We start from the raw sequence: 21,459 nt of genomic DNA on the forward strand, positions 1-21,459 counted from the left end.
GTGTTGTGAAAAGAGAAAGTTTTTCCTTTAGTGACCTTATTTGAAAATAAGGTCTTCACAGATATAATTAGTTAAGATGAGATCATACTGGATCACAATGGGTCCTAAGTCCAGTGGCCAGTGTCCTTATAAGAAGGCCTTATGAAGACACAGAGCTATAGAGGAAAGAGGATCATGAGACAGTGATGGCAGAGACTGCAGTGATGTGTCTATAAGCCAAGGAACACCAAGGAATGCCAGCAACCCCAAGCAGTGAGGAGAAGGCATGGAAGAGATTCTCCCTCAGAGACTCCAGAAGGAGCCAACCCTGCTGACACTTTAGTTTTGGACTTTTAGCTGCTAAAACAGTGAGAATAAATTTCTGCTGTTTTAAGCCACCCAGTTTGTGGTTATTTGCTGCAGCAGCTGTAGGAACTAATACAGATGTTAATGAACTCCCCCCCGCCAAGCAAGATAAAAATGTCAAGTCGATAACTATTTGGTCCCCACAAATGATGAGTACATTTTTAAAGTAAATAAGCTATGAGAACCAAGCTCTTACCTCTGATGGGAGAGATAGGCCAACAAAGAGCTGGCCCTGTTTCTGATGGATGGGGACAATTCCATAAGAAGACCAGCCCACAGGATTAGCTGTGGATTCCTTGACACCATCCCCCTGCTTGTGCAGATGATTCTGGAAGACCAAATGAGCTCCTGACTCTTCAAAACAAACACCCCTAGCAGGGACCCAGCTCAAGGCAAGCCATAGACCAAGAAAAATCACTAACACTGCAAATATCTCAAAGTCATCCACCCCCAGGAAAAGCATCTGGACCTCAGGACATCCTACTAAGAACAGGACATATGTGGCATGGATGATGGGTGCCTCTCCCACCTTCTCTTTTACTGGGGGAAGAGAGGACAGTTAAGCACGTGGAAGGCTGCCTGAATTTGAATCTTAGCCAAGTCACTCTAAAACTGTGACATCCCACAAATTATTTAGACTCTTTGTGCCTCAGTTTCCTTGTCTATAGAAGGAGGTTAATACTGCTTAGTTGTTGAAAGTTTAAAAGAAATAGTACACATAAAGCATTTACCATAGTGCCTGGTGTAAGCACTCAAAGAATATTAACTATGATGTGAATCAAGTATCCTCTGCATTCAGTAAGTCCCTGCTTTCTTTTAATGCTTTGTGTTGAGTGCCTACTAGCTAGTGGGGGTGGGCTGGGGGTGGGCTGGGGAGAGCTGCGAAAGCTGCTATCCTCCTCCATCAATTCATCCAGCTACTCAGGAGGCAAAAAACAAACAAACAAACAAACAAAAAAAACCTGTAAGAGGTTCACACACACAATGTAAGAGGAAGAACATATAATGAAGAACAAATACAAAAGAGTGGGAAAACCTTAACAAACAGTATCAGGAAGAGCCCTTCTCATGAACAAAACTTGTGCATGAAGAATTAGAGAATAAAAGATTTTGAAAACCGTGTTTGAAGCAAGATGAACCTGTAAGGAACAAACAGGGCACTGATGACACAATATTAACATGAAACAGAAGGAAGGGGGACACACTCAACCTTAATTTTACAGGACCCAGGTTTGTTTGCACATGGTTCCACTTAGAACAGGCAGAACACCCACTGTCTGGAGAGAAATGAAGCCTAAATAGCTAAAGAAGTTGCAAGCAAGCACTAGGCCCAGAGCAAGGACATCTCAGGGTCACAAGGGAATTTCAGGTCTGGCTGCAAAACTTGACAGTAGATTGAGGATTCATGACATTTTGAGGTACTAATAAATAAGACAGAGAAAAGTGTCCTGATCTTTGAAATGAGTATGGCTGAACAGACACATGAAAAAGTGCTCAACATCGCTCGGCGTCAGGGAAATCCAAATCAAAACCAAAAAAATCAAAATCCAAATCAAGTAGATACCACCTCACACCAGTCAGAATGGCTAAAATTAACAAGTCAGGAAACGACAGATGTTGGCGGGGATGCGGAGAAAGGGGAACCCTCCTACACTGTTGGTGGGAATGCAAGCTGGTGCAGCCACTCTGGAAAACAGTATGGAGGTTCCTCAGAAAGTTGAAAATAGAGCTACCCTACGATCCAGCAATTGCACTACTGGGTATTTACCCCAAAGATACAAAAGTAGGGATCCGAAGGGGTATGTGCACCCTGATGTTTATAGCAGCAATGTCCACAATAGCCAAACTGTGGAAAGAGCCAAGATGACCATCGACAGATGAATGGATAAAGAAGATGTAGTATATCTTCTTTAGTAGTAGTATATATGTAGTAGAATATTATGCAGTCATCAAAAAGAATGAGATCTTGCCAGTTGCAACGACGTGGATGGAACTGGAGGGTGTTATGCTGAGCGAAATAAGTCAATCAGAGAAAGACATGTATCATATGACCTCACTGATATGAGGAATTCTTAATCTCAGGAAACAAACTGAGGGTTGCTGGAGTGGGAGGGATGGAGTGGCTGGGTGATAGACACTGGGGAGGGTATGTGCTCTGGTAAGTGCTGTGAATTGTGCAAGACTGTTGAATCACAGATTTGGACCTCTGAAACAAATAATGCAATATATGTTAAGGACACATTTATTTAAAAAAAAAAAAAAAGAAAGAAATGAGTATGGCTGTGAAAGATTATACAGCCTGGGGAACTGAATGGCAAGCCTGCACATTTTAGAATGTGCACATGAAGGATAAAAATGTGATCAATCGGAGCATGGGTTCACCTGTGAATAAGTGATACTTTCAGTCCTGGAAACCCTATTTGGTTAAGCCCATTTTAACCTTCACATCCCCTCTTCTGTATCTCTGCAACCTGAAGGATAGTAACTCAGGCCCTATTGTTATGTATTAATGTGATAGGCAGAATAATGGCCCCACAAAGATGTCCACATCCTGATCCCCAGAATCTGTGAGTATGTATGTGACATGGCAAGAGGGAATTAAGGTTGTAGATAGAATCGAGATTGCTAGTCAACCTTCAGATGACCTTGAGATGGGAAGATTATCCTAGATTATCTGGGTGGACCCAATGTAATCCCAAGCGTCCTTATAAGTGGAAGTCATGAACTTCAGAGAAAGAAAATGTAATAGCAGAAGCAGAGGTGGGAGAGATGCATTTGAAGATGGAGGAAGAAGCCACAAGCCAGGAAATGCACGTGGCCTCTAGAAGCTAGAAAAGGCAAGGAAACGGATTCTCCCCTGGAGCTTCCAGAAGGAACACAGTTCGGTCAACACCTTGATTTTAGCATAAGACACACCTCAGACTTTTGATCTTGAGAACTGTAAGAAAATAAATTTGTGTTGCTTTAGGCCACTAAATTGTCTGAATTTGTTACAGCAGCAGTAGGGAACTAATACTGCTGGTTTCTGCATTGTCACATAATTATTTTCTAATCAATGACCATGGCCTCTCTTTCTGCCTCTGATCCCTCTACTTGTTTCTCCACATGGCTTTTTCTGTCAGACTGGAACAAAAGCTGAGGTTAGCCCTGAGCTCACATCTCCCCAGTGTAGCTGCCAGAAAGGTAATGATGTTCTTCTCTTCCAATTCAAATTCTCCCACAGAAGCGTTCTGCTGGGCATGTCTGGGAAGGGGACCTGTAATGTGCAGTTCCACCAGAACCTCTTGGCTAGAAGTGGGAGGCAGGGAATTAAAGCAGTTGCCTGAAAGAGATGAGGTACTAGCACCACAAGAAAAGAGGGGTGCAGACGGCCACTTCCCTCCCCGAGCACCAATGCTGCATGGAAAGCTCTTTCAAAGAACTTTTCCCTCCTCTCTGGCTCAGGACCCTACACCAAATCGACTCCCAGTGGAGGCTCAGCTGCAGCTACTAATCCACAGGCTCATGTCTTGGTGGGCTGTGCCAATCAGTAAGATTTGCTCCCAGAGAGGAGGGAAAGCATTGTCTGCAGTGGGGGCTGGGGGTGAGGGAGTTGGCAAAGTCACTGTTCCTGCTCCTGGCGGCCAGTCTCAATTCTGAACTGTCAGGAGTTCATAACTGGTTCAAGCAGGGGATCAGTGTAATCTTAGCCATTATGTCATTCACCACTTTGAAATCAATTAATTAATTAGGGACATTCCTTGAACCTGCTAAGCCTGCTACTTGAAACTGCCACACATGTGTTTTAAAGGGAAAAGAACTAAAGATTGAAAAGTGGTAGGGATTGCTGTCTGGAGTGGAATTATTCTCTCCCATGTCTTCGTGGCCCCTTTCCATGGACGCACTCACTGAAGCCTGTCTAGCTACTCTCTCAGATGGCCCCTCTCTCAGGAAGTTTCTCTCATCAAAAATGAGCTGTTGAGCCTGTGGACCATTGAGTGAAGTCTGGCTGGTGTTCAGTGTAGCATAGCCCATGAGGCGTGGGTAAATCAACACGAGGGAGCATCCCTGTGGAGGAAGTCAACCTGGGGCAGGACTTGGGCCTCCCTGCCAGACACATGTGAAACCACAGTGGGGAGACCAGCCACCAAGTCCCAGAGTCCCAGAGGAGTTTCCTAAGCATAAGACTCTAAGACAGTAAGGTCAGAGGTCAGACAGGTTAACAACAGTGAAAGGCAAAGGGCAGAGCCAAACTTGGGGTTGAGCCACCATAAAAGAAAGCTGGGGAATGTGGATCTGCAAAGGAAGGTCCAGATTAGTTCTGCAGAGGCTCTATAGATATGAGTGGTGGCTTTGCGTGTTGATCCTGGGAACACTTGCATGATCATAACATTTTCTTTTTAAGATTTTTTTTTTAATTTATTTGAGAGAGACAGCACGCATGTGCATACATGTGTGTGGGCAGAGACAGAGAATCTCAAGCAGACTCCATGCTGAGTGAAGAGCCAGATGCAGGGCTCCATCCCACAACCCATGAGATCATGACCTGAGCCAAAACCAAGAGTCAGACGCTTAATCAACTGAGCCACCCAGGTGCCCCATGTAACATTTTCTTTCAAGAGGAACAGATATTATGGAGTTTCCACTGTGCAATTTAATAATTTTTATTTTCCCCTTTGTTTCTTTGTTTATTCTTTCTTATCCTCCATCCCTTCCCCTCTGCATCCCCCTTCCCACAAGCATTTACTAAGGGTCTCTTTCATGCCTGTTACAAGATTATGGTATTGCGAGCTTGGATTCTTCTTTGAATAGATGCCCAAGAGTGTCAGTTATTTAAAATTCAATACCTGTAAACAGCTTGTGAGCATACCATATTTTAGTGCCTGTCTGTATTTAGTCAAATACTGAGAACATATGTCTCTTTGTAAATCTACTCCCAGGACTGTTAAGAGTGATTCAGAAAACACTGTGAAATGTGCCAGTTTCCACGTCTCCCTTCTAGTGGAAAGGATTTACTCAGTAAGTACTCACTTAATCCAGCACAGACCTGCCCCCACCTTTCCATCCTCCCTCACCAGCCTCTGGTCCCAAAGAAGGAAACACCCACAGCTCAGCATCCTCAGCAAAGTTAACAGAAGTGCACACTCATGGCAACTATCCATCTCCAGCATTTAATAGCAATGCTTCCAAGAATGAAGTAAAAAGTGCCATATGACACTGCAGAAAAACAAAGGCATTAAAATTTAAGAGGGGAATAAAATTTGTTTATGGACCTCACTAAAAAAAAAGTCGCTGAGTATCAAGTCTAGAGACCCATACTGCTGCTGTTGTTTGGGACTTTTTGAGGGGTGGGGGAATGCGTGTGCTATAGTTTCTGGGTTGAATAGTAACTTCTTGTTGTTTTAAGGAGTTTTGCTCAAATCAAAATTTTTTTCAGTGGACATAATTTAACCAGGCATTTATCAACAACCTAGGAAATCCTAAAGACATAGCCTGCTTGCTTCAACAGGGCATTCTTGAGGCTTTAAGCATGAATGCTCTAGTGAGTTTTATGGAATAATAATTATTATTTATTGAGTGGCTACACCATTGCAAGCATTTTTCTTATATTATTTCCTTTAAGTCTTAGAGCAATTCTCAATGTAGAGCAATTCTCAATGTAGTTCTCATTTTCCACACTTCACAGATAAGGGAGTTGAGGTTCAGAGACAATAAGGAACTCTAATAAGTGGTGGAGCCAGGACTCAGATGTAGGTCTGTGTAACTTCAGAGCCTGCATTCCCTCTGTTTACTGCTTTCCAAGTGCACTGTTCTGACTAGGCTCCCTGGAATGTCTTAATAGAGCATTGTGGGAGGGCCCAGACAGACTGAAGTGCAGTGCTGTGGCAAGTGGCCCCCATAGATGGATTCTAACTTGCTACAACACTCATTACCCACAGAAGGTTTGCAGAGCTGCCCACTGTTGGACCAAAAAAGATTAATTGCATTGCTCTAAAGTGTAGGTATCTACCCAATGACAAGAGCTCCCCGAATATCAACAAGGAGACATGTACAAATACCTAGTTTATCCAATTTGGATCAAGGTATTTTTCTCACCAAAATTTTACCATTTATCTTGTCTCAAAATGCTTGGGCTTTTTTTTATTATTATTATTTTTGTTTGTTTGTTTGTTTTAGAGGGGGAGGCAGAGAGACGGAGAGAGAGAATCTTAAGCAGGCTCCATGCCCAGTACAGAACCTGATGTGGGGCTCGAGCTCACAACCCTGAAATCATGACCTGAGCCAAAATCAAGAGTTGGATGCTTAACTGACTGAGCCACCCAAGCGCCCCTCAAAAATGCTTGCTAATCTTTATTTGCAATACAGGATCACCTAACCAATACAAAACTATTTTTCTGCCTTTTCTCTTCTTTTCACATAATTCATATCTACTGAGTGCCAACTGTGTCAAGTACTCAAAAAGAGTTTTGGGCGCCTGGGTGGCTCAGTTGGTTAAGCGACTGCCTTCGGCTCAGGTCATGATCCCGGAATCCTGGGATCAAGTCCCACATCGGGCTCCCGGCTCAGCGGGGAGCCTGCTTCTTCCTCTGACCCTATCCCCTCTCATGCTGTTTCTCTCTCTCTCTCTCTCTCTCAAATAAATAAATAAATAAAATCTTTAAAAAAAAAGTTTCTCACTGTTTTCATTCATGTCTTTCATTTAACAATCTTGCACAGTAGATATTAGCATATTCTCAGAATAGCAAATAAGTTTTACCTTGTGTATCAACTGTGTATTTATTCAAAGAGTATTCACTGAGCATTAACTATTTAACAAAAAATGTTGCAGGCACTATCCTAATTTCTCAGAATAAAATAGTAGACAAAGCAGATGTTTATGGTTATTTACTTCTATATAACAAATCTCCCAAAACTTATCAGCTTGCTAAAGAAAAATTAAAGAAAACCTAAATAAATGGAAATATGTGCCCATGGACTGAAAGACTTAATTAAGCTATTGTTAAGATGTCGGTTCTCCCAGATTGATCTATAGATTAAATGCAATCCCAATTAAAATCCCAAAAGGTGTTTTTGTAGAAGTTTACAGGCGAATTCTAAATTTAGTGGAAAAGCAAAGACTCTAAGATAACCAAAACAATCTTGAAAAGAAGAGCAAAGTTGAAGACTCACACTACCTGATTTTGAGACTTACTATAAAGTTACCGTAATCAAGACAGCATGGTGCAGGTGTTAGGACAGACATACAGATCAGTAGAACAGAGCAGAGATTCCAGAAATAGGCCTTCATTATATGGTTAATTGACAAATGTGACAAAATAATTGAATACAGAAAAGATACTCTTTACAATAAATAGTGCTGGAATAACCCAAATTCAAAATCATGAACCTCAATTCATACCTGTATGATATTTAAAAAAATAAACCTGAAATGGATCATAGATCCAAATATAAAACCTAAAACTCTAAAATTTCTAAAAGAAAATATAAGAGAAAATCTTCCTGGTCTTGACCTAGGCAAAGATTTCATAGATATGTAACACAGTAATCCATAACCAATTTGAAAATTCAAACATCAAAATTAAAATATCTGCCCTTCAAAAGGCAGATAAGAAAATGAAAAGACAAGCCAAACATAAGGAGAAAATATTTGCAAAACACAAATTAGATAAAGGACTTCTATCCAAAATATAAAAAAGAACACTTACAATAGAAGTTTTTACAAATGGCAAAGAATTTGAACAGACACTGCAATAAACAAGATATACAAATAGAAAATAAGCATATGAAAAGATGTGTAATATCATTAGTCATTAGGAGAATGCAAATTAAAACCATCGTGAAATAGAACTACATACTCTTTAGAATGGCTAAAATATGAACTGAGTGCAAAGTGTAGGCAAGGATGAGGAGCAACTGGAACTCTCACACATTGCTGGTGGGAGATGGCATGGTCACTTTGGAAAATAATTTTCTGCTTCTTATAAATTTAAACATACATATATTCCCGCAAATCCCCACTGTTAGATATTTACCCAAAAGAAATCAATCATGTTCACACAAATACCTGTACACAAATCTTTACAGCAGCTTTATTAATAACAACCACAACTAAATATCCATCAACTGGTAATTGGATAAAAATCCAGGGTTCATCGATACAGAGGAATTATACCCAGAAATAAAAAGTAACAAACAACTGGGGTTCCTGGGTAGCTCAGTGAGTTAAGCATGGGACTCTTGATTTCAGCTGAGGTCATGATCTCAGGGTTGTGAGATCAAGCCCTGCATCAGGCTCTGTGCTGAGCATGGAGCCTGCTTAAGATTCTCTCTTTCCCTCTCCTTCTGTCCCGCCCCTGCTCTCTCTCTCTCTCTCTCTCTCTCTAAAAAACAGACCAAAAAAAAGTTATTAATACATGCAAAAATGTGTATACAAAATGAAAAAAAATCACATAGCAGAGACTGTAAATTATATGACTCCATTTACTTCAGTTTCTGAGGAAGGCAAAAAAAAAAAAAAAAAAGCTATGGGGTGTCTGGGTGGCTCAGTTGGTTAAGCATCTGTCTTCCACTCAGGTCGTGATCCCAGGGTCCTGGGATCAAGCCCCACATCGGGCTCCCCACTTAGTGGGGAGCCTGCTTTTCCCTCTCCCTCTGCTGCTCCCCCTGCTTGTGCTCTTTCTGTCAAATAAATAAAATCTTAAAAAAAAAAAGAGCTATAGAGACAGAAATCACATCAGTGGTGTTAGAGACTGGGGGTGAAGGTAGGAGATTAAGAAGATTACAAGAGAAATTTGGGAGGTGATGGTTACACAATTTTATGCATTTGTCACAATGGTATCTTTTTAAAAATATAGGTTTCTAATATTTGCTATACCTAGAAATATAATTGATTTTTGTATATTTGTCTTAGATCCAGCAAACTTGCTGAACTTTTCTATTAGTGTTAATGGTTTTAGTTTAGATGCTCTTGAAGTTCCTATTCAGACAATTATATAACTTGTGAATTATAGGATTTGTGTTACTTCCTTTTAATTCCTCGTATTTTTTACTTGTTCTTTTTAAATTATGAGGCTAAACCCTCCAATAAAATGTTATCTCTGAACTAAATAGGAATGTTTCTAACATTTTTACCATTAACTATGATATCTTCCATAAGTTTTTAGAATACACTATCAAATTCAGGGTGTTTTCTTGTATTCCTAGTTTGCTATGAATTTATATTATGAATGGGTGTTGAATTTTTATTAAATCTTTTTTCTCCATTTATTTTGGTGATCATGAGATTTGTTTCTTTTACTATGTTAGTGTGATAAACTACATGAAAGATTTTCTGACATAAAATTCCTGAAATAAAGTCTTCTTGGTCATAATTTATTATTTAACTTAGTCATTATTGATTCACAAATTCAAAAAGACCAAAGTCACACCATGCATCATTTCTGACCACAATGCTATGAAACTACAAATCAACCACAAGAAAAAACCTGAGAGCACAAATACATGGAGGTTAAATAACATGCTAGTAAACAATGAAGGTGCCAACCAAGAAATCAGAGAGGAAATCAAAAGATACGTAATTATTGTTGATTCAAATTGCTTTGCTATTAATTTTAGAATTCTTGCAGTTATGTTTATAGTTGCTCTCAAACCATGATTTTTTTGTATTCTTTTCAAGTACTTTATCAAAATTGTAACAAGTTAGAGAGCTTTTCATCCTTACTATTATGTGGGACAATTTATATAAAATTGAAATCATCTGTTCCTTAAAATTTGACAAAACTCACAAACTTAACTTGGAGAATTTTTTAAATAACAGGTTTATATTACTATTTCAATTTCTTTAATGATTACAAGTCTGTTCAAGTTTTCTATTTTATCTTGAGTCAGTTTCTAAAAAGATATGCATTTCTTGTATAAGTTTTCAGAGGCATTGGCATAAATTTGCTAATAGTATTCTCATTTGATTTTTTTTTTCATCTCTACTGAATCAGTAATAACGCCTCCTTTTTCAGGCCAAATATTTTTTTGTAAACTCTATTTTTTATCTTGATTGAATTGACCAGAGGTTTTTTTATTTTATTAAGCTTTTAGGGATGCCTGGGGGCTCAGTCGGTTAAGCATCTGCCTTCAGCTCAGGTCATTATCTCATGGGTTGTGGTATTGAGCCCTGCGTGGGGCTGCCTGCTCAGTGTGGAGTCTGCATCTCTCTCCCCCCACCACTCATACACACTCTCTCTCTCTCTCAAATAAATAAATATATATATTTTTAAAAGACTGACTTTCAGTTTTAGTTCATTCTCTTATACTGTTTCTTTATATTTTGTTTAATGAATTTTTGCTCTAATCTCTATCATTTATTTCCATTACTTTTTTGGGCTCACTCTGTGTCCTCTAGTTTCTTTTCTAGGTAAATATCAATCATTCAATATTTTTCTCCTATGATTATAATGATGACTATTTACCTCATGCTTGAAAAATGTATAAAGAACAATTTAACAAGTACTAAGTTTCTACTGCTACTGTAGTAAGAAAAAAGACAGTATAGAGACAATTCTACTTCACCCTTCTCCCTTTCTACTCAGAAGTAACCAATACCCTAGCTTTAGAGGTTATCATGCTTGTGTATGTTTTTATATTTCCATTATGTATGTAAACATCCATAAACAAAACATAGTATTACTATGCATAGTTTTTAACTAACTATAAATGGAATCACACTATATGTACCCTTCTAAAATGTGCTTTTTAAAACTATAACTGAGCCTTAAAAATGAACGAGATCTTGCTATTCATGATAACATGACTAGACCTAGAGGGCATTATGCTAAGTGAAATAAGCCAGAGAAAGACAAGTACCATATGATTTCACTCATATGTGGAATCTAAAAACAAAACAAATGAAGAAACAAACAAAAATCCAGAAACAGACACATAAATATAGAGAACGAACTGGTGATTTCCAGAGGAGAGGTGGTAGGAAGATGAGTAATATAGGTAAAGATGTTTAAGAGGTACAAACATCCAGTTATAAAATAAATAAGTCACAGGGATGTAAAGTACAGCAGAGGGAATATGGTCAACAATACTGTAAGAACTTTGTATGGTGACTACACTTATTGTGGTTAGTACTGAGTACTATGTAAAATTGTCCAGTCACTGTGTTGCACACTTGAAACTAGTTTAATATAGTATGCCAACTATACTTCAATTAAAATTTTTTAAATAATAAAATAAAATTTTCCCTTTTTTGCTCAACATTATGTAGTTGAGATTTTAAACTCAGTTTTAGTTTGTTCATTTAATGGATATATAGTATTTTCATCCATTTGTTATTCAAATGCACACAATTTGTCCATTTTCCCAATAGGAATATTTAGATTGAATTACAATTTTCTTTTGCAATAATAAATGATGATGCTATGAATATTCTTCTAAATTCTTTGCGCCTATGTATGTGAGTTTCTTTTACATCTTTAGTAATTTTAAGTATACCTACTTTAAAATATTTTATGAATTTCTCTGATAACCAAAGCTCTTCGTGTTGTAATCCTCATTTTATTTACTTATGTATCTACCCATTTATCTATCTATCTAAATATTTATATAGCACTTACTATGCTCAAACGTTTACAAATATTAAATTATTTAATATTGTTTTGCCTGTTGGATTTCTAATTGAATGTTGTTTTGGTTCCTTGTGTGTCTTGTAATTGTGGATTGTGAGTTCATCTGTCTCATTTACTCTGTGGAACTCCTATGGGAAGTGTTCCTCTGCGGGTGTTTTGTGTTTACATCTGCCAGGGAACCAAGGAGTAACGCTGGCTTAGAATAAATTTATATGTTAATTTCCAGTTTGAATTTCATGGAGAACATGCAAAGAGTAGATTTGGATCTTAAATTTGCATAAAGCACAAAATAGAGACTTTAATTTCTCGAAGATCATATTTTTCACTCAGAGCCAAAGCACAGACATGCTTCCTTATCTCTTTATACTGATAGGTAGAATTTTTTTTCCAGAGAATCTTATCTCTACAGATCAACCCTTCAAGCATTCTGGCTCATGTGGTTTTCCATTCCAATTCTCTGCCTCACTCAGACCCAAGACTGTACCAATATCCCTGAATTTGACCAAAAACTTAACTACTGGACCTAAAAACATATTCAATCCCTCATTCACCCTCCTCCTCCTAGGGTAGCTATGCCACGAGTTCACATGCTTTTCCCTCTTCTTCATAGTTTCTTTTATGTTCCTGGCACCAGGTGATTTTTCTTTCTCCCCTATAGGATCAACCATGCATTTTGTCTTTGCTGCTATAGTTTAGCTAGAGTTTCTGAGAAGATATATAGCCATAGGTTTATTTTATGATCTTAGTTTTTCATCAGGTTGAAACCAATTCTTTGGAAGGTTTTAGGCAGGAGAGAGATGTAATTTAATTTATGTTCTCAAAGCTCATTCTGATCAATTACTAGGGGCTGCTCAGAGTACTAGATTAAGAATAATCAGCCCATGTCAGGGCTCAGTGGGAGAGTCATGAACTATTAGGAAAGGCAGCCAGTATACAGGAAGCAGAGTGACAGCATGCACACCATATATCTCCTAGCCCTATTTGGTCTATCATTTTTCACTTAAATAAGCCAAGGCACCAGGAGGTTTAGTGACTTGCCCAAAGTCACCCAGCTGGGAGATATGTTTAGTCTTTTACCCTACAGGCAGTTTTCATCATTTGAATTCCATAATCAATGTCATGATTTATATAGGCTAAAGTCATATTCTAATTAATTCCAAATATCTAGACACCAGAGACTTTGTTCAGTGCTAACAACAGAAAGACAAACAAGAAATGGTCCCTGCCCTTGAGGAGCTCACATTCTAGCAAGCTTTGAATAACTAAAAGGTAGAATAAGGGCTATAGCAGCTGACTATACAGAGTGGTCTGGAAAAAAACAGAGAAGCAGCAGCTGAACTCATTTGGGGAGGCCAGGAAGGTGACATTTAATCTATACAAAATCTATTCAGGTTTGTTTGGTTGTACATCCAGTCCAGGAGTAGAATAAGAAAATGCTCTATTTTTAACTCTGTATTCATTTATGTCGTTCCATAAATATTTACTTAAATATTTGCTTGAGTTCTCTCTGCATCAAGCTTTTCATGGCAAAAGCCAAGGGAGAAGAATAACTGGGGGAAAAAAGCTACCCTTGGCAAGGAAGGGTGGTACAGGACTGCTTCTCCCAAGGTTATACACACCAGGCAAAATAAGGCTGATAATGGAAAAAATATAAGGTCTGGAAAATTTGACTAACAGCTACATCAGACTCCCAGGATACTTGTGGCACATTCTTCTTCCCTATGAAAGCATGATTTTGGATAAAATGCATATCATATTAGGATTTTCCAGAGAAATAGAGCCAATAGGATATTAGATAGATCGATGGATGATAGATGATAAAGATAGCTAGATAGATAGGCAGATAGATAACCAATAAGATATATCTATATCTACAGATATTTAAGATCTATATATAGATCTTATCTTAGTAGATCTATAGATCTTACTGTTTATAACCTCGGGGGGGAATATAAATTTAAAGAGAATTATTATAAGGATTTGGCTCATGTGATTATGGAAGCGGAGAAGTCTCAAGATCTGCAACTGGCAAGCTGGGGACTCAGGAGAGCTGACGGTGTAAGTTCTAGTCTAAGTACAGAGACAGGACAAGACCAGTGTTCCAGTTCAAAGACAATCAGAAAGAAAGAGAGAGAGAATTCTTCCTTATTCCAACTTTTTGTTCTACTGAGACTTCCTAGGGTTTAGAGGAGGCCCACCCACATTGGGGAGGGCAATCTGCTTTACTCAGTCTATCAATTCAAATGTTACTCTCATCCAGAAACAACCTCACAGATACACCTGGAAATAATGTTTAACCAATATTTGGGCACCCCTAAGACCCAGTCAAGTTGATACATAAAATTAATCATCACACATATATTATAGCTATCATTTACATCTCAGTGTGAATTTACATTTGAACATACAACTCTTTTAGAAGTAACTACAGTTTAAATTTTATGATAAACAAATTTATTTATAGGGACACCTGGGTGGCTTAGTCGGTTAAGCATCTGCCTTCCACTCAGGTCATGATCCCAAGGTCCTGGGATCCAGTCTTGCATTGGGCTCCTTGCTCATCAGGGAATCTGCTTCTCCCTCTGCCTGCCACTCCCCCCTGCTTGTGTCTTCCCTCCCTCTCTCTCTCTCTCTGACAAATAAATAAAGTCCTTAAAAAATATGTATATTTATATACCTAAGATATTTTTATATTAAGGGAAAGTATGGATATTTGGGGAAGAATAAGAAGTAACGGCTTTATCATGTCACTCTTCAACTTATTCTACCTGGATTATCCCAGCAACTGAAATCCAGAACAGAGTCAATGCATGCTCATTGTTTGGTAGAAGTTTTGGATACCTCTTGTGCCCATCTTCAGAACCCTCTCATCCCCACCTCCATCTCCAGTCACTGCTGCAGAGACTGGTTCTATCTAGGCTGTGATCAACTCTGTGCTGGTATAATCAGAAGACCATCATTTCAATTCCTGCTTGGAGCACCCACTTTAAACCTACTCTGTGCTTAATACCTAGGACCTGGAAATGAAGGCAGCTAATCCCCATGGGACCATCTTTGATCAATAGGGACCAATGGATAAACACTTACCCCTTTGGTCCTCTGGGCAGATAATTCCTCAGGTGCTTTCCATAAACCTCCTCAGAAAGTCCTAGCAGAATCAAGCCCATTGTGGTAGCCAACTCAATAATCCATCTTTGTGTTGGCTTTCCCTTCTTCCCTGTTGATGCCCATGCCTGTACTCTTGTTCCCAAGGATCACATTTCCAAATAAGTTACCCTAGAAGGTAGGCCTTTGTCTCAGGATCTGATTTCTGGAGAACTCAGACTAAGATTGTTGGGCTTTGTTATTTTATTCTGTCCTTAAAAAGGCTTCTAATGATCCAGAAGTTGCAGTTGTATTCAGTGACTAATCTAAAAATTCAACAGGAGTCCTAAAATGTCACCATGACTTCTTTCAAGATGCAGCTCTTTAAAACTAGCTGGTCAAAGAATCAGAACTGACCTCAAAGATAAACCTGCAATTGTTCTGCAGAAACATTAAAGTTTCTTTCAAGCTATTTTCAAGTTTAATTCCTCAAGTTTTCTAATTGCAGATCTGTGTGACAGCAAGACTGCCTGTGTCATTAGTGTTTTATTTTTTTGTCCACAACACATAAAAGTAAGTTCAGTGATACCACTCATCATGACTGCCAAAAGCCAGTATGAATGAAGTCATACATGCTACTCATAAAAGACCCTACTAGGGCTGAGCATCACCCATCATATAGGCAGGTCTGTGTTAATGAGACTGTAAAGAGAGCAACTTTGAGTTCTCAGCAACCTCCTTCATGGAGGCATCCAACCAAGCCATGTGATAATGGCCATGAGCAGAGTAGAGGTGTGTTGCTTTCACTCATACTCCCTTTACTTAATCCAAGAGTCCAGGGCCAAGCCCCTGCACATCACTGGTACCCAAAATCTAGTTAACACACATTCTAGGGAGGATTCACCATATCATATCCAGCTATTTCAAGGCACTGTTAGGTTTATGCACGTGAGTTTGGTTTGCACTATTTCAGATTCCTTGGAATTAAGAGTGAGTTTCTTATGTAATTCTTCTATAAAAGACAGTATAAAATGGTAAAAGATAGGCAATCCAAAAAGTCTGCATGCCTGGGCTGGCCTGCCAGTAGTCAGTTTGGCCCCACCATCACTCCCTTCTGAGCTGCAAGCTACATTTTCCAGAATCACCTTTGCAATATGGTTCCAACTAAGTTTGCCAATGGAAGGAACACAAGTGGATCTTACATTCACAGCCCACGGAGTTCTGACTGACACACCAGCCTCTCACTCAAAATTCTTAGAACCTAATACACACCAAGAGAGGGATGGGGGCACTATATGAATGATACCATCTTGGGTTACTCAAAAATATTTCTTGTTGAGAAGGGAACAAGATGGCAGAGGAGTAGGAGACCTGGATTTCATCTCCTCTCAGGAATTCAGCTGGATAGAGATCAAACCATTCTGAACACCTACAAACTCAACAGGAGATCAAAGAAAAGAATAGCAACAACTCTCTGAACAGAAAAGTGACCACTTTCTGGAAGGTAGGATGTGCGGAGAAGTGAATCCGAGGCGATATTCGGGAGGATAGACGGCGGGGGAGGGGCCTCCGTCGGCCGCTTCTGGCAAGTGATAGAGCCACGGAGCACAAAATCGGAACTTTTAGAAGTCTGCTCCGCTGAGGGAGGTCACTCCGGTGGCTAAGTGGGGGGTGGAACCCTCACAGGACAGTGTGGTCTCAGGACCCTTGGGGTCACAGAAAGACTGGGGGTGCCTGAGAGTGGCAGAGCTCCCAGGTATTGCAGCGGGGAAGCCGGATGCAGAGACGGAGCCAAGGCGCAGGCTCTCAGCTCCGGGTTGCCATAAACCGTGATCTGCGGCACAGTCGGGCCCCTGCTCCTCCAGCAGGGACCCAACAAGCGGCAGATCCAGGGAGACTCACCTTCCTCCCCGGGGAGGAGCAGCATGGGGGCGCACCGCAGGGATCTGCTGGGTTTGGAGATTCCACATGGGGTCGGGTGCCAGAGATAGAAACGTGCGGTCACAGGCCGGGTGAGCACGGAGTGCGGCCGGGGACCGGGGAGACAGGACTGACTGACAGCTTTTCTCTGGGGGTGCACTGAGGAGCGGGGCCCCAAGTTCTTGGCTCCTTCCGGGGCGGAGACTGGGAGGCTGCCATTTTCGCGCTCAGCCTCCAAAACTGTACGGAAAGCTCGCAGGAAACAAAAGCTCCCGAGAGCAAACCTGAGCAGATTACTTACCCGGACGGGGGAAGGGCAGGGCAATTCTGCCTCTGGCAAAGACATTTGGGAACCACAGCAACAGGCCCCTCCCCCAGAAGATCAGCAAGAACAGCCAGCCAAGACCAAGTTTACTGATCAGTGAGAACGGCAGAACTCCAGTGTTAGGGGAACAATGCACATAGAATCCATGGCTTTTTTATCATGATTCTTTAGTCTTTCAAAGTTAATTTTTTTTAACTGTCTTTTTTTTGAATTTTTCTTTTTCGCTTTTTCAACCAACATCTTATCAATCCCTTTTTTAAAAAACATTTTTATTTTTCATTTTTAGAGTCATATTCTATCCCTTCATAGTAGTTACCTGTATTTTTGGCATATATATATAAGTTGTTCTCTCTTTAAAATTTTGAAATAGTTTCTTCTAACAGATCAAAATATACCCTAAATCTCTAGTGTATGGTTTTTTCTACTCCCCTGCCTGATCACATTCTCTCCCTTTTTTTTTAAATCCTCTTCTTTCTTTTTTCAAACAACTTCTTATCAATTCCTTTTATAAAATTTTTTATAATTTTCATCTTTACAGTCATATTCCATCCCTTCATCATATCAATGCTTATTTTTGTACATATATGTTATTCTTTCTTTAAAATTTTGGGAGGCACTTTCTTCTAACAGACCAAAATACACCCAAAATCTAGTGTGTGGCACTGATCTATGTACCAGCCTGATCATATTTGATCATATTTTTTTTTGTTTTGTTTTGTTCTGTTTTTGCTTGTTTTTATCTTTATCTTTTTCTTTTTTTTTTCTTTTTCTTTTTTCTCTCTTTCCCTTTCTGTTCCCCCTGCTTCAGGTCTTCTCTGATTTGTTTAAAGTATATTTTCTGGGGACGTTGTTACCCTGTTAGCATTAATCTATTTTCCTCTGCACAAAATGAAAAGACGGAAGAAATCACCTCAACAAAAAGAACAAGAGGTAGTACCAACTGCCAGGGACCTACTCAATACAGACATTAGTACGATGTCGGATCTAGAGTTCAGACTCATCACCTTAAAGATACTAGCTGGGCTTGAAAAAAGCATGGAAGTTATTAGAGAAATGCTTTCTGGAGAAATAAAAGAACCAAAATCTAACCAAGTTGAAATCAAAAAGGCTATTAATGAGGTGCAATCAAAAATGGGAGCGCTAACTGCTAGGATAAATGAGGCAGAAGAGAGAATCAGTGATATAGAAGACCAAATGATGGAAAATAAAGAAGCTGAGAAAAAGAGAAATAAACAACTACTGGATCATGAGGGCAGAATTCGAGAGATAAGCAATACCATAAGACGAAACAACATTAGAATAATTGGGATCCCAGAAGAGGAAGAAAGAGAGAGGGGGGCAGAGGTATATTGGAGCAAATTATAGCAGAGAACTTCCCTAATTTGGGGAAGGAAAAGCAGGCATCAAAATCCAGGAGGCACAGAGAACCCCTCTCAAAATCAATAAAAATAGGTCAACACCACGACATCTAATACTAATACTTACGAGTCTCAGAGACAAAGAGAAAATCCTGAAAGCAGCTCAGGAGAAGAAATATGTAACCCACAATGGTAGAGACATTAGATTGGCAACAGACCTATCCACAGAGACCTGGCAGGCCAGAAAGGACTGGCAGGATATATTCAGAGCACTAAATGAGAAAAATATGCAGCCAAGAATACTATATCCAGCTAGGCTGTCATTGAAAATAGAAGGAGAGATAAAAAGCTTCCAGGACAAACAAAAACTAAAGGAATTTGCAAACATGAAACCAGCCCTCCAAGAAATCTTGAAAGGGGTCCTCTAAGCAAAGAGAGACCCTAAAAGCAACATAGACCAGAAAGGAACACAGACAATATACGATAACAGTCACCTTACAGGCAATACAATGGCATCTTTCCTATCTTTCAATAGTTACCCTGAATGTGAAGGGGCTAAATGCCCCAATCAAAAGACACAGGCTATCAGACTGGATTAAAAAACAAGACCCATTGATATGCTGTCTGCAAGAGACTCATTTTAGAACCAAAGACACCCCCAGATTGAAAGTGAGGGGGTGGAAAACCATTTACCATGCTAATGGACACCAAAAGAAAGCTGGGGTGGCAACCCTTATATCAGACAAATTAGATTTTAAACCAAAGACTGTAATAAGAGATGAGGAAGGACACTATATCCTACTTAAAGGATCTATCCAACAAGAAGATCTAACAATTGTAAATATCTATGCCCCTAACATGGGAGCAGCCAATTATATAAGGCAATTAATAAGAAAAGTAAAGAAACACATTGACAACATTACAATAATAGTGGGGGACTTTAACATCCCCCTCCCTGAAATGGACAGATCATCTAAGCAAAAGATCAACCAGGAAATAAAGACTTTAAATTACACAGTGGACCAAATAGACTTCACAGACATATTCAGAACATTCCATCCCAAAGCAATGGAATACACATTCTTCTCTAATGCTCATGGAACATTCTCCAGAATCAATCACATCCTAGGTCATAAATCAGGACTCAAATGGTACCAAAAGATTGGGATCATTCCCTGCCTATTTTCAGACCACAATGCTTTGAAACTAGAACTCAATCACAAGAGGAAAGTCAGAAAGAACTCAAATACATGGAGGCTAAAGAGCATGCTACTAAAGAATGAATGGGTCAACCAGGAAATTAAAGATGAATTTAAAAAATTCATGGAAACCAATGAAAATGAAAACACAACTATTCAAAATCTTTGGGATGCAACAAAGGCAGTCCTAAGAGGAAAGTATATAGCAATACAAGCCATTCTCAGGAAACAAGAAAGGTCTCAAGTACACAACCTAACCCTACACCTAAAGGAGCTGGAGAAAGAACAGCAAATAAAGCCTAAACCCAATAGGAGAAGAGAAATAATAAAGATCAGAGCAGAAACCAATGAAATAGAAACCAAAAGAACAGTAGAACACATCAACGAAACTAGGAGCTGGTTCTATGAAAGAATTAACAAGATTGATAAACCCCTGGCCAGGCTTATCAAAAAGAGAAGAGAAATGACCCAAATCAGCAAAATCATGAATGAAAGAAGAGAGATCACAACCAACACCAAAGAAATACAAACAATTATAAGAACATATTAGGAGCAACTCTATGCCAGCAAATTAGATAACCTGGAAGAGATGGATGCATTCCTAGAGATGTATCAACTACCAAAACTGAACCAGGAAGAAATAGAAAACCTGAACAGACCTATAAACCACTAAGGAAATTGAAGCAGTCATCAAAAATCTCCCAACAAACAAAAGCCCAGGGCCAGATGGCTTCCCAGGGGAATTCTACCAAACATTTCAAGAAGAATTAATACCTATTCTTCTGAAACTGTTTCAAAAAATAGAAATGGAAGGAAAACTTCCGAACTCATTTTATGAGGCCAGCATTACCTTTATCCCCAAACCAGACAAAGACCCCATCCAAAAGGAGAATTACAGACCAATATCCCTGATGAACATGGATGCAAAAATTCTCACCAAAATACTAGCCAATAGGATCCAACAGTACATTAAAAGGATTACTCACCACGACCAAGTGCCATTTATTCCTGGGCTGCAAGGTTGGTTCAACATCCGCAAATCAATCAACGTGATAGAATACATTAACAAAAGAAAGAACAAGAATCATATGATCCTCTCAATAGATGCAGAAAAAGCATTTGACAAAGTATAGCATCCTTTCTTGATCAAAACTCTTCAGAGCATAGGCATAGAGGGTACATACCTCAATATCATAAAAGCCATCTATGAAAAACCTACAGCGAATATCATTCTCAATGGGGAAAAACTGAGATCTTTCCCCCTAAGGTGAGGAACGCGGCAGGGATGTCCACTATCACCACTGCTATTCAACATAGTATTGGAAGTCCTAGCCACAGCAATCAGACAACAAAAAGAAATCAAAGGCATCCAAATTGGCAAAGAAGAAGTCAAACTCTCACTCTTTGTAGATGATATGATACTTTATGTGGAAAACCCAAAGACTCCACCCCAAAACTGCTAGAACTCATACAGGAATTCAGTAAAGTGGCAGGATATAAAATCAATTCACAGCAGTCAGTGGCATTCCTATACACCAACAACAAGACAGAAGAAAGAGAAATTAAGGAGTTGATCCCATTTACAATTGCACCCAAAACCATAAGATACCTAGGAATAAATC

The sequence above is a fragment of the Mirounga angustirostris genome, unplaced genomic scaffold (genome assembly GCF_029215605.1).
Source record: "Mirounga angustirostris isolate CCGP_5_RB_7025 unplaced genomic scaffold, mMirAng1.0.hap1 SCAF_16, whole genome shotgun sequence".
Taxonomy (NCBI): Eukaryota; Metazoa; Chordata; class Mammalia; order Carnivora; family Phocidae; genus Mirounga; species Mirounga angustirostris.